The sequence below is a fragment of the Pan paniscus genome, chromosome 4 (assembly GCF_029289425.2).
Source record: "Pan paniscus chromosome 4, NHGRI_mPanPan1-v2.0_pri, whole genome shotgun sequence".
Classification (NCBI taxonomy): domain Eukaryota; kingdom Metazoa; phylum Chordata; class Mammalia; order Primates; family Hominidae; genus Pan; species Pan paniscus.
Window position 1 is genome coordinate 55,380,827 of NC_073253.2, and position 13,196 is coordinate 55,394,022.

Sequence of the window (13,196 nt, forward strand, 5' to 3'; positions counted from 1 at the left end):
AGAGGTGATGTTGGCTACAGAGACTGTTTGGGAGGAAGCTGCAGCCTAGAATCCAGGCTATACGTGCAGCCACCAAAGAAGCCCATGACTTTTCCCAGGGGACACTGGCAAGGCTTCAGACTCAAGGCCCCATGGAAGGAGTAAAACATGTGGGTCTAGTGGAAGGTCTGAGAACAGAGTAGCTGGCTTCCCCACTCTATTCATCCCGACAGCCAGAAAATAGGCATTTATCTGAGAGGGGAGACATGAGGGCTCTTCCCTAAAGATACTGAACAAAAACTGTCTGGGAGAACCACAGCAGCCCATGTGAATATTGTCATACTAAAGGAAAGTACACAGTCACCTGGAATTTGGGGGCTATAAAACATAATGACCAGCTTCTTGCCCATTACCCCTAAAGCAATAATAATTATTAACATATAGCACTCCAGTTCACTGAATCCCAGGTTAGACATTATATGACCTGGTTCTGAAATACAGAATGACCAATTAAAGCTTACCAGGACTTTTAGGAAAGATTTCTAAATGAAGGCAAAAGTAGACAATAAACACATTTTAAGAGTCACTCAGAAAGAAATTAAGATTATTCAGGGAATAGAATGTCAACTTGGTATCTTCAGAGAAATTTGAGAAGATACGTATTCACAAAGCATGAACAGTATGCTATGAAGAAGAAACCATAAGAGAACATGAAGAGATCATAAAAATTAAAATATGATTAAAAAATTCCAAGTCATTAGCAGCTTTCTAAGATAAGGTCAAAAACTTTTCCAAATAGCTTAAATTTTCCAAATAGCCAGGAACGGTTCTAAGTACTTTAGTGACACAGCAAGCCTATTGTATAAATAGTATGAGGTTCTTCCTTTATAGCTGAGGTACAGAGAAATTAAGCAACTTTCCCAAGAACACTTAGCTAAGTAGCCAAAATTAAAAGCCAGTCTAGCTCTAGAGTCCATGAGCTTAACTGCTTTGCAATACTATTTCTAGTAGTATTATAATAGCTAACTTGCATTAAGTGATTACTCTGTGATAGGCACTGTTATAAATAAAGTAACTCATTTAGTCCTCTGAACAATGCAATGAGTAGACATCACCATTAGTCCATTCTATAGATGAGGAAATGTAAGCAAGCAAGGGTAAGGAGCCACCATGGGTCACATATATGATAAGTGGGGAGACAGGATTTAGCCCATGAAGTCTTGTTTCAGAATCTATTATGTTACCTAAAATGCAAGGTGGTAAAAATATGAAAGGAAAGATAAGATATGGTATGTAACCATGCCATTTAATATCTGTCTTAGGGTAGTTTCAGAGAGAGCAGATAAAATAGAGGTGAAGAAATCATCAAATAAATTTTATAAGAAAAGGTCCCAAGTTAAAGGAAGACAAAAATTTCATATTGAGAAAGCTTACTAGAATACCATGGAAGCTGTAATAGTCCATTTCCACACACTATAAAGATACTACCCAAGACTGGATAATTCATAAACAAAAAAGGTTTAATTTGCTCACAGTTCTGCACAGCTGGGGAGGCCTCAGGAAACTTACAATCATGGCAGAAGGGGAAGCAGGCATCTTCCTCACAGGGAAATGAAGGAGAGAAGAGCAAAGGAAGAACTTTCAAATACTTATAAAACCATCAGATCTCGTGAGAACTCACTCACTATCACAAGAAGAGCATGGGGAAACCACTCCCATGATCCAGTCACTTTCATCTCTCAATAGCTGGGAGTTACAGATCCCTCCCTCAACACATGGGGATTACAATTGGAGATGAAATTCAGGTGCAGACACAGAGTCAAACCATATCCAAAGCTGATTTTAAAAAGACACCTCAACTTACCATTGTGAAATTTTAAAGCAATAAAAGAAAGAGAATGTGTTAAATTTTCTACTGATGGTAGAGGAACGATGATGGAACAAGGTAGGAAAAAAAACACATAAAATGAGACTTGACAGAATAAATATCTCATGTACTGTAGTGGATGCTAGAAGACAGTGAAGCCAGACTTAAGATTCTGAGAGGAGTGGTGTTCAATCTAGAATTCTGTTCTCAGCCAAATTATAAAAGTGAAATTTGAAGGTAAGAGAGGACACAATTTAAATGTGTAAGAAATGAGAAACTTCATCTCTTCTGGTGAGTAGCTACTTGAGGCTCTGTTCCAACCTGGCAAAACCAGACAGTAAATTAAAAACAAAAAGACTTGGGATCCAGGAAATAAGGCTTCAACCTAAGAAAACAATTAGAAAAAAAAAACCCACATGCAGCAGGTGCCAAGATCAATTAGTCTAGCTTGAAGCAAGGGCTAGAGAGCTCCAAATGAGAAGAAGAAAGGAAGAGAGGGAGAGAATAAAAATTAAAAATGGCAATTTTGGGGAAACAAAAAGCTATCCAAAAGAAAGGATATATAGTCATAATTTGTTTTCCTATGGTGAATGATACATTGGTGTAGTAATGTAAATGTTTTGCATTACATTTAACTGCTATACAAAACACAAATGATGATGCTTTCAAAGGAGAATGTAGAAGTTAAAAAATGAAGTACATTTGATAAAGTGTGAAGCCAAGCCAAGCCTTCATTCTGCCAGTCTGCATGGCTGCAGGCTTAATACCACATGGAAACCCCCAAGGCTTACAGCCTGTGTTCTCCAAAATGGCAGCTTGAGCTGCACCTGGGTCCCTTTGACCTTGGTGGGAACAGGAGCAGCTAGCCAGAATGTGGAAAGCAGTGTCCCAAGGCTGTGTAGGGCAGTGGGGCCCTGGGCCTGGCCCATAAACAATTCTTCCTTCCTAGACCTCTGGGCCTGTAATATAAGGGGATGCTATGAAGGTCTCTGAAATGCCCTTGAGGTCTTTTTCTCATTGTCTTGGATATTCGTACTTGGCTCCCTTTTAGTTATGCCAATATCACAAGTAAGGGGTTGCATCACAGCCTCCTTGAATTTATGTCCTGAAAAAGCTTTTTCTTTCTTTGCCACATGACTAGGCTGCAAATTTTCCAAACTTTTATGTTCTGCTTCATGTTTACATATAAATCCCAAATTTAAATCATTTATTTGCTCCTGCATCTGAGCATAGACTGTGAGAAGCAGCCAGGTTATATCTTTAACACTTTTCAGCTTAGAAATTTCTTCCACCAGACACCATAAATCATCACTCTAAAGTTCAAATTTTCACAGACCCCCAGGGCATGAAGACAATGCAACAAAATTCTTTGCTAAGGCATGACATGCATGACTTTTGCTCCAGTTCCCAATAAGTTCCTAATTTCCATCTGAGACTTCATCAGCCTGGACTTCATTGTTCATATCACCATCAGCATTTTGGTCACAACCATTTAACCAGTTTCTAAGAAGTTTCAAACTTTCCCTCACCTTCCTGTCTTCTCCTAAGCCATCCAAACTCTTCCAACTTCTATCCATTACCCAGTTCCAAAGTGATGCCCATATTTTTAGGTATTTTTACAGCAATATCTCACTCCTTGATAGCAACTTTCTGCATTAGGGCATTCTTTCATTTCTATATAGAAATACCTGAGGCTGGGTAATTTATAAGAAAAGAGGTTTAATTGGCTCACTGTTCTGCAACCTGTAGAGTAAACATAGCACTGACATCTGCTTCTGGGGAGGTCTCAGAAAGTTTACAATCATGGTGGAAGGTGAAGGGGGAGCAGGAATCTCAAATGGCAAAACTGAGAGCAAGAGAGAGAGGGGGTACAGGTGCCATACACTTAAACAACCAGGTTTCATGAGAACTCACTCACTATCATGAGAAGAGCACCAAGCCATGAGGGGTCTGCCTCTATGAACCAAACACCTCCTACCAGGCCTAATATGGTTTGGCTTTGTCCACACCCAAATTTCATCTTGAATTGTAATCCCCATAATCCCCACATGTCATGGGAGGGACCTGGTGGGAGGTAATTGAATCACAGAGGTGGTTTCCTCATGCTATTCTCATGATGAGTGAGTTCTCACAAGATCTGATGGTTTTATAAGTAGCTGGCATTTCTCCTGCTGGCACTCATTCTCTCTCCTGCTGCCCTGAGAAGAGGTGCCTTCCATCATGATTGTAAGTTTTCTGAGGCCTCCTCAGTCATGTGGAACTGTGAGTCGATTAAAACTCTTTTCTTTATAAATCACCCAGTCTCTGGTATTTCCTTACAGCAATGTGAGAATGGACTAATTCAAGGCCCTACCTCCAACTTCGAGGAGTACATTTCAACATGAGATTTCAGCAGGGACAAATATCCAAACCATGTCAGACATGTTTTCTTTGTACCAAAGATCAAAAACCTATCATCCATGCCCATATGAGTTGAGTCCACCTGAAGCAGCGTCTTTTCCTAATTGACACAAATATTCAATATGTATTCATAGGTGCCTTTAGGTGAAAGTAATGTGAAGGGAAAATAAATCTCGTAGCCCCACAATCACTAAGCTAAAGGGAAAAGTCAAGCTGGGAACTGCTTAAGGCAAACCTGCCTCCCATTCTATTCAAAGTCACCCCTCTGCTCACTGAGATAAATGCATATGTGACTGCCTCCTTTGGAAAGGCTAATCAGAAACTCAAAAGAATGCAACCATATGTCTCTTATCTACCTATGACCTGGAAGGCCCCCTCCCCACTTCAAATTGTCCTTCTTTTGCTTCTAGTTGTCCTGCCTTTTCTGGACTGAACCAATGTTCATCTTACGTATGTTGATTGATGTCTCATGTCTCCCTAAAACGTATAAAACCAAACTGCTCTGACCATTTAGGGCACATGTCGTCAGGACGTCCTGAGGCTGTGTCATGGGTGCACATCCTCAACCTTGACAAAATAAACTTTGTAAATTAACCAAGACCTGTCTAAGATTTTTGAGGTTCACAGTAATGATAGGGGCACTTAACTTAAAAATGTTAAGAGGTACTATTTATAGGTGAGATAATAAAAGGTTAAAGCATGCGATGTAATGTTACAATGGCAATTATTATTAGGTTCGTGCAAAAGTAATTGTGGTTTTTGTCATTTAAAAGTAATGGCAAAAACTGCAATTACTTTCGCACCAACCTAATATTAAATAACATCTGTATATGTAGGAGGTAAAGGAGAGATCATGGATGGTAGTCAAAGTAAGCTAGCACCTCATTGATCATATGAAGACCCAATTAATTATGGTATCCCCATATTTAGAAATGCGACAGTATCTATAAAAAGATCTAAAAACTGTTAAAAGTGGTTGCAAGTAGGGAGAGAAAATAGGGCTAGCAAAAAACGTGGGGCCAATTATTTCTTTTTACCAAAAGCTCTTCTATACAACTTGATTTTAAAAAAATGACTTTGGATGTATTATTTTGATAAAGTAGGTATTTTAAAACAGTACAAAAAAGTATTTTAAATCACTATATTTTCTCTGAGCAATTTTTTTCTCTTTATTGTTATATTTTAAGTCTAGAAATCTGAAGATTAGAGGATATAGACATAGAACAGGATCACTTAGTCAACAAAGATTATGTCAGAAAAAATATGTGAAAGCGAAGAACGTTTAGTGGCAGATTTGTGTAGGAAAGAATAATAGTAAGAGAAAAACACAACAAACAATCTAGACAAAAAAAGGCAGGAAATTCAATTTTTTTTCATGTGATTATTCATGCATTCAAAAGACACTTATTGTGTACTTACTCTATGACAGGTGCTGTGATGATAAAAAAGTTGACCAAGAAATGATTCCAGACCTTTAGAAACCTGTAATTTTATAGGACTGGTAAGAATAGACCCCAGTATGGACAAGACAAGCCATGAAGTAAATATCACAAAACAGGTACAAACATAGTACTGGAAGAGTTCAAAGGAAGGGAATAACTCTTGATGTGACAAATTATTAATACAGCTGTTACTAAAAGTCAGGGAGACATTATAGGACAAGATAACCATGTAATGGCCAAACATCTCTATGAAAAAGAATGTTTTCCTCAATTTTTTAACCAGGGCTGGCTGCAGAATATTTGAAGGCACCTTACAGGCAAATATAAAAATGATTAATACTTTTGAAAATATATGCCAAAATAATGATAGATGGTAAAAGTTCTCATGCCAGGAATATCTGTTGGACTTTTAAACACTCTTCCCAAACCACAGTCAATATAATAGAAACAATCCTTCTCTAAAGCATCAACTATTAATAAATGTGCCTGAACCAAAAAGTAAATCCAGCTTCTAACCAGCCTCAATGAAAGCATACTTCTGGGGCATCTTCTCTTTTTAAGTCCATGAAGCTTCCCCATGACACTGAGATATGATGTTAAGCAAAATTCAAGGCACCTTTAATGGGGTCAATAGAAGAGTCTTCTAATACAGTAATAATAAATACGGCGTCTACTCTAACAACAAGACCAATGGCTAGAATTGTGATGTTGCCTTTCTTTTAACTTCCCAAGTAAAAGCTTCCATTGGTCATTTAATAAGGGTACTTTTATATCCCATTCATTTTTCCTTCTATGTGGATGGAAATTCCTTAGTTCTTCCCTTCCACCCTCTCACTCACTCTTCCAGGGATATTGGTGAGCAGGGAAAGAGAAACTGGACATAAATATCTCAGGCCCTTTCCTTCTTTTTCCTCTTTAAGATCCAATTGCTCACAGAAAACCACACATTTTACTTAGAATTTCTAAGCCCAATGTTTACAGGGGCAAGTTCTTACAAGGAAGGTTGGTGGATATCCAGTTGTGTTTGTGACTGGGTGTGTAAATCTTTCAATTTGTGGGTAGAGTATTAGGAAGTCCACTTAACTAACAGGACCCAAACCACATTTCTAATTAACCAATGTCAGTAAGAAATGATGGACTTTACTCTCTGTCTTCCTTATTCTTCTGATCTTCATAATCAATTCATAATTTGGATGAGGAAAGGGATTGGTATTTCTCGACTCCCCTCAAAACCCAACAATTTCTTACCAAATATACACAGGATGAAGCAATAAGCCTGGAAACATCAGAATATTATGTTGCACTAATGATACAATCAGAGCTACAAGACTAGTTAATTATACATTAAGAGGTCACTCCATTTTTCCTATTCCTCCCCTGCCTTTAATGACACAGACACACAATCTGCTTTTTATTATTCCTGCATACATATATACATAATATACACATATATGTGTATGTACATTTACATGTAAACTATGCATATATTACATACAATGAAACACTTCAAATAAATAACAAAAGAAGAGAAAATGGTATAGTGAACCCTATATACTTGTCACTCAGCTTCCACAATTAAAATAACTTAAACAAATGACCAATCTTGTTTAAACCACCTTTTCCCTCCAACTTTTCCCATTCATACCACTCACTCCCTATCTCTTCTCTCTGTGACCTCCAGATTCATTGACAGAAAATAGAAAAGTCGGAAAGATGAGAAGGATGAGTCTGGTGGTTTGGATACAAGTAGGCACTAGCTGAACCAGACACAATCCCTGCCCTCAGGCAGCTTACACCATACAGTGAAAGAGTGTGGAGAGATTTGAAAGAAATTATATGGCACCCAGGGTGTACTTTTATCACCAACAATATTTTGTCCTGCATAATCCAAGTTTCTAGGTAGATTTTTGAGATTTTCCTAGCAGTTGGAATTGTCTTGAAGTTGGTAGAAAACTGTTATAGCCAGCATTTACAGACCTGTGGGAAATATGGTATTACTAACACTGTTTTATATAGATGAGAAAACAGGCTGACAAGGTAAAATGATAGGTTCGAAATTACATAGTTAAGAAAGATCAGGCTAGCACTTAAATCCAAGTCTGTTTGACTTCAAAAGTCATGTTCTTAACCATTCAACTTATTTTCTCCCATTGTACAAAAATAAGTTTGTTTGATTTCCTTAGTGGATGGCCTGAACTTGAAATACAAGTAAAAGCAATGTGGATTACAATAGGCAGTTAGGAGGAGACACATGCTGGCCCCTCCTAATGGAATCCTGGAGTAAGTGTGGATGAGAGAGAAATCCAATGGTGGTAGTAAAGAGAGAAATACTGAGTTTCGGTTTATTTTGAGAAGTGAAAGAAATGTAAAGAAACAAATCAGGATAATAGCACAGTATCACCAACTTTTTTCAAGAGTTTTTTTTACATTATGTAAATTTAATGATGAGTTTTTATATTAAATATTTAAATGATGTGTTCTAGCCACATTTTTGTTATAATGACAACCTCAATCCCTTCTCCAATGAATCTAGCAAGGATTAGGCCCAGCCTAATGCATTGGTGAAATAGTTAATAGTCTATACATTTTAACCAAGGAAAGACACATCCTTTTCCCTGGTCCCAACCCTTTGCTTCTTCCTTTCCTTATTAACTCTCTACCAAGTTGTCAAAGATGTCCAAATTCCACAACTGGTTGTTTAAATCCTTTTCAAATGCAGACTGTCTTTCCTGGTGGCAAACAAACACATTTGATACAGAGGGAGTTAGCATTTAGGCCCAGGAGTTAGAGATGGAAAAGAGATGGGAATATAAAGTTAGAGAGGAAGGAAAAAGATATTGATGCTGAAAGGGAAGATAAGAAATAGAAAATATAAAACTGCTTGCTTCTTTTCATAATTTTGCATAAGATATTTGGATATGTCTGTAAAATAATACACTTTCAATCTTTTTGAGACCCTCAAAGCCACCAAGCATAATTATTTAGGAAGGAAATCAGAAATGTTAATCAGAATAAAGTTAGTTGGGAGAAGCAGTATCACCAACACTTGGTATGGAGTCCTTTTAGTTGTATCCATTCTAGTGAGCATGTAGGGTAACTTGTTTTAATTTGTATTTCCCTAGAATCTAATAATGTTGTGAAATTTTTCATGTGCTTATTTGTCATCCACATATCTTCTCTGGTGAAGTGTTTCTTCACATCTTTTGGCATTGTTTTAATTGTAATTTTTGTCTTCTCATTCAGTTGTAAGAGTTTATTTTATGTTCTGGGCACCACCCTTTATCAGATGCGTATATTTTATTTATTTTCTCCAACTCAGTAGCTTGCCTTCAAAAATTCAGCTTTCCTCACTGTATCAAAAATTACAAGTTGAGTTCCACAGAGCATCCAAGTTCTGCAGCACTGCTCTGAGTTGCTGAGGTGGATAAGAGGCAGAGCATTTCTGCTACCTTCCATCTTTCCTCTCTCTCCGTCTCTCTCTCTCTGTATGTTGATCTATCTATCCATTTACGTATTTAGTTTCATTTTATTTATTTTTGAGGCAAGGTCTCACTCTGTGACCCTGGCTGGAGTTCCGTGGTGCAACCATGGCTTACTGCAACCTCTAACTCTTGGGCTCATGCAATCCTGCCACCTCATCTTCCTGAGTAGCTGGGACTACAAGTGTGCACCCACACACCTTGCTATTTTTTTTTTTCTTATTTTTTGTAGAGACAAGGTCTTACTGTGTTACCAGGGCTTACATATTTTTAATATTGGGGTACTGCATAAGATTTTGTTTGAGCAAAATATTAGAAATTACCATGACCACACAGCAGGTTGTGGTAATTGTTTACTATGTAACAATAATCTGACTTTCCAAACTCGTATTAAAGCCCTGATGTGAACCTAATGGAAGCTTACCCTAATGGGGATATTTGAGGACATTAGTAGACTTCGGCATTCTTAAGTTTGATGGTGTCCACATATTATATGACACTTATTAAAATTATCCATTTGCCACATTAAATATATTTTAATTTTGTATAAATGACTTATTTATGTTAGTATGGACTCATGGATATTTATTTTATACTTTAGATTATAATCTAATACTATTTTATTTTGTTGTTCAACTTGTTTGTTTTTGCTGCTGGGAGTTCTTTCAGGTTAGCTCCTATGCCCTAAAAACTGCATTAAAAAAACTGAAGTGAATTTTATGACTTTGTTTTTGAAATGATTTGGCAATAGGTAATGCATTTAATTAACATTTGGCTATGATTTCTCAGTAATCATCATGTATACTCTAAAATTTTTGCAAAATTAGGAAAAGCTAAGCTACAAATTACAAATCACATTCAAATGTAATGCAATTTTTGTGATTATTAGTAATAACAAGTAAATTAATATATATTTAGTTAGTTCTTATTAATATGGATTTTGCAGTTTTATTTGGTGCATTTTAGAGTCAATGTTTGTTTCCTTTGTTGTTTGTCTAAGGTCCTGGTTCCTTGCAAAGCTCATAGACCCTAAGCTCTCTACCTAAATGAAAGTTCACAGGAGGAAATAATCCACCCCTTGTGTGGTAAGCATGCAGAATAAATGTCAGCAGGGAATCAAGAACTTCACAGGTGTCCATATGAAATGCTACTTCTGCTTCTGCTTCGCTAGGGTCTTCTGTTCTTTTTCCCCCACAAAAATGACAAGGCAGAACAAAAGAAAGTAACAGCTGTAATTAAGACCAGATTCAGGAAAGAGAAAGGGGAATAAATTATAATGAATTAAGCCCATATAATTACCACAGGAAATAGAGAAATAAATGGGAGGGGTGATAAAATTAGAAATTAGAAATGATTTATTCTGCCAATATTTTCCTAGAAGTTTTAGCTAAGTATGATTATAAGAGCTAAGAGGTCTCACATCCACAGTAAATGGGAATAGTAGCTATTAACCTTCTTGGTAGGTACATGGCTGGTGGATTGGAAATAGGGAGAAACTACATCAGGTTAATACCTAATGGGAGCTAAATTTGGTATCACGAGCCTCTCACATCATACATTTCAACAGCCTAATAAAGCCTCTTGCTTCATGCTCCCAACCATTTAAAAACAAACAAACAGACCAAGGGAAAAGAGATTTTTTAAAAATACAGATTTCTGTTTCAGCCCAGAAGATTTGAATTCAGTCTGGGGAGTAGCTCAGAAATTTGTAGTTTTAAGTCTCCCAGGGGCTTTTAGTGAGCAGGCAAATATTTAAAGAATTCATGATAGGCTGGTTTATCTGTCTGTGATGAGACATTTTGTACAGGATTTGAATCACAGTGGGAAATTGTGAGTCTCTGGAATTTAATATAATGTGTTATTATTTGGCAGGGCACATGCTAAGAATAAAAGGGTAAAGGAATCATGACCTTAAATTCTAATCTAACAGCTTATGCTTTATAGGCAGGACTAACTATATAATGTGCAGAGCTCAGTGCAAAATGAAAATGTGAAACCTCTTGTTTAAGAATGATTATTAGCTGGGCATGGTGGCATATGCCTATAGTCCCAGCTACTCAGAGAGGCTGAGGCAAGAGGATCACTTGAGCCTAGGAGTTCGAAACTGCAATGGGCTATGAACATGCCACCTCACTCCAGCCAGCCTGGTGAAAGAGTGAGACCCTCATCTCTAAAAAAACAAAAAATAAAATGATTGAAACTTCCAGGATAACAACAACAGAGCCTTAAACCAAGTGTGAGGCTCTTCTGGTTATAAGGCCTGGAGCAAGTGCACAGAGGTCACACATGAGTGCCCCAGTGGTGGGATTAAGATGCTGGGAAAAAATGCATTCTGTAAATATAGTCATCAGAATCAAAAATTGAATTGCTTAGAATTAAGGTTAGACTTAATCATTTAGCAGGGACAGTGTAAAATGCTGAACATTATCATTAGCCTAAGCATTTTTTTCTCTAACATATAATATCTTTCAGGGTTTTTGAACATTAAAATGTCCTTTGTGTGAATGTAGAAGAATGTTTTAGCTGTTTATAAAACTTTATATGTTTAATTAGAAAAATCAGTGTGAAATCATGCATTAAAAAGAAATATACGTGTATATATATGTATACACACATATAGACACATACACACATATTTTATCTGTTTCAATGAAAATGAATCATATGAAGAAGAAACACTTTTGCCAACCACCAACACTCTTGTACAATCCTACTGCCCAGTTTTTTCATTCTGTTACCATTCTCAACTAAGAGTCAAGGGATATTATTGGAAGGTAATGGATTTCCTGTCTTAGAGGAGAGAGCTATCTGGATATGTCCAACTATTATCAAAAAGCAGGACAGTGCTAAAGGGCAAAGTGCCTGCATAAAGGGATTTCTCTGGTCAAGTTGTGATCATTTGAACTTTAAATAATAATAATAGTTGCTATCGTGTTAATTTGAACAAGGTTTGCTGTGAAATTCAATGAGTTCTTAATGCCATTCCAAAAAGAATAACCTGTATAATCTTTATAAAAAGATGCTCAGAGTATAAAAACAGTGAATATAGTAGAGTATAAGTTTCACATTTATTTTAACAAGTACAGAAAAGTTACTACTATGTGTAAAGGTACTCAGCTTCCTATGTTTTCTTACTTAACAATTCTTTATATCTGTTTCTAAGGAATAGACTGGATTTTGCTTCCATCAGTGCATAATGAAAAGAATAAGGAGAAAAGCCTGGGTAAAGCCAAGAAGCTCTGGAAAAAAATTTGAATCTGTACTGCAACTAGGAAGGAATGAGCAGTACATGTGAACCAACTCAAAAATTAGGTGGAAAGGGAACAAAACAGGTAGTCAGAATCAGTGGTCACAAAAAACCCCAGATAAAGAGTGATATTAACATTGTTTCAGGATAATTAAATAAACCAATATTCTTAATAAGGGGAGCTGATTACCTAGAGTTAATCCCTTATCTCCTAGAAGTGAAGCCCCCAAACAGCACCATTGAAGATAATAAAATTCTAGCAAGGAATACATCAGAACAGACAGGTCTATGTATCACAGTGACAAGATAGTGGGTTGTATAATGCTAGCCAAGTGAGTGTTTTAAAGTGTATTATGGCTGGGGAAGACATCAGGAGACACAATAATGGTAATAATAATATCTATACCAGAAATGATGACTTAAAAAGAGGTATTGAAATTACAAACAAAATATGTCCACAGAGGAACCTCACTTTGGGAAAAGTTAGCCAACTTCTTTGTCCCATTTCATGATAATGAAAATCCTTGCCTGGTCTGAAAAGGTATTTTTCTTTTGGCTTTGGTAAAATTATTCTACCCCAAGAAGTTATCAAAATAATATGACCACAGCTCTAGGTATCTAACGAAATTGGTATAGCTATACCCCTAGGAATATATTAACATCAAGGGTGAAACAAGGAATTAATTAAGCCCATAGTATTGAAGCTGGAGAATAGGTTTAAGAGTTAGTTGAATAATAAATGTGCTGAGAGTGTGTGTGTGTGTGTGTGTGTGTGTAAATTT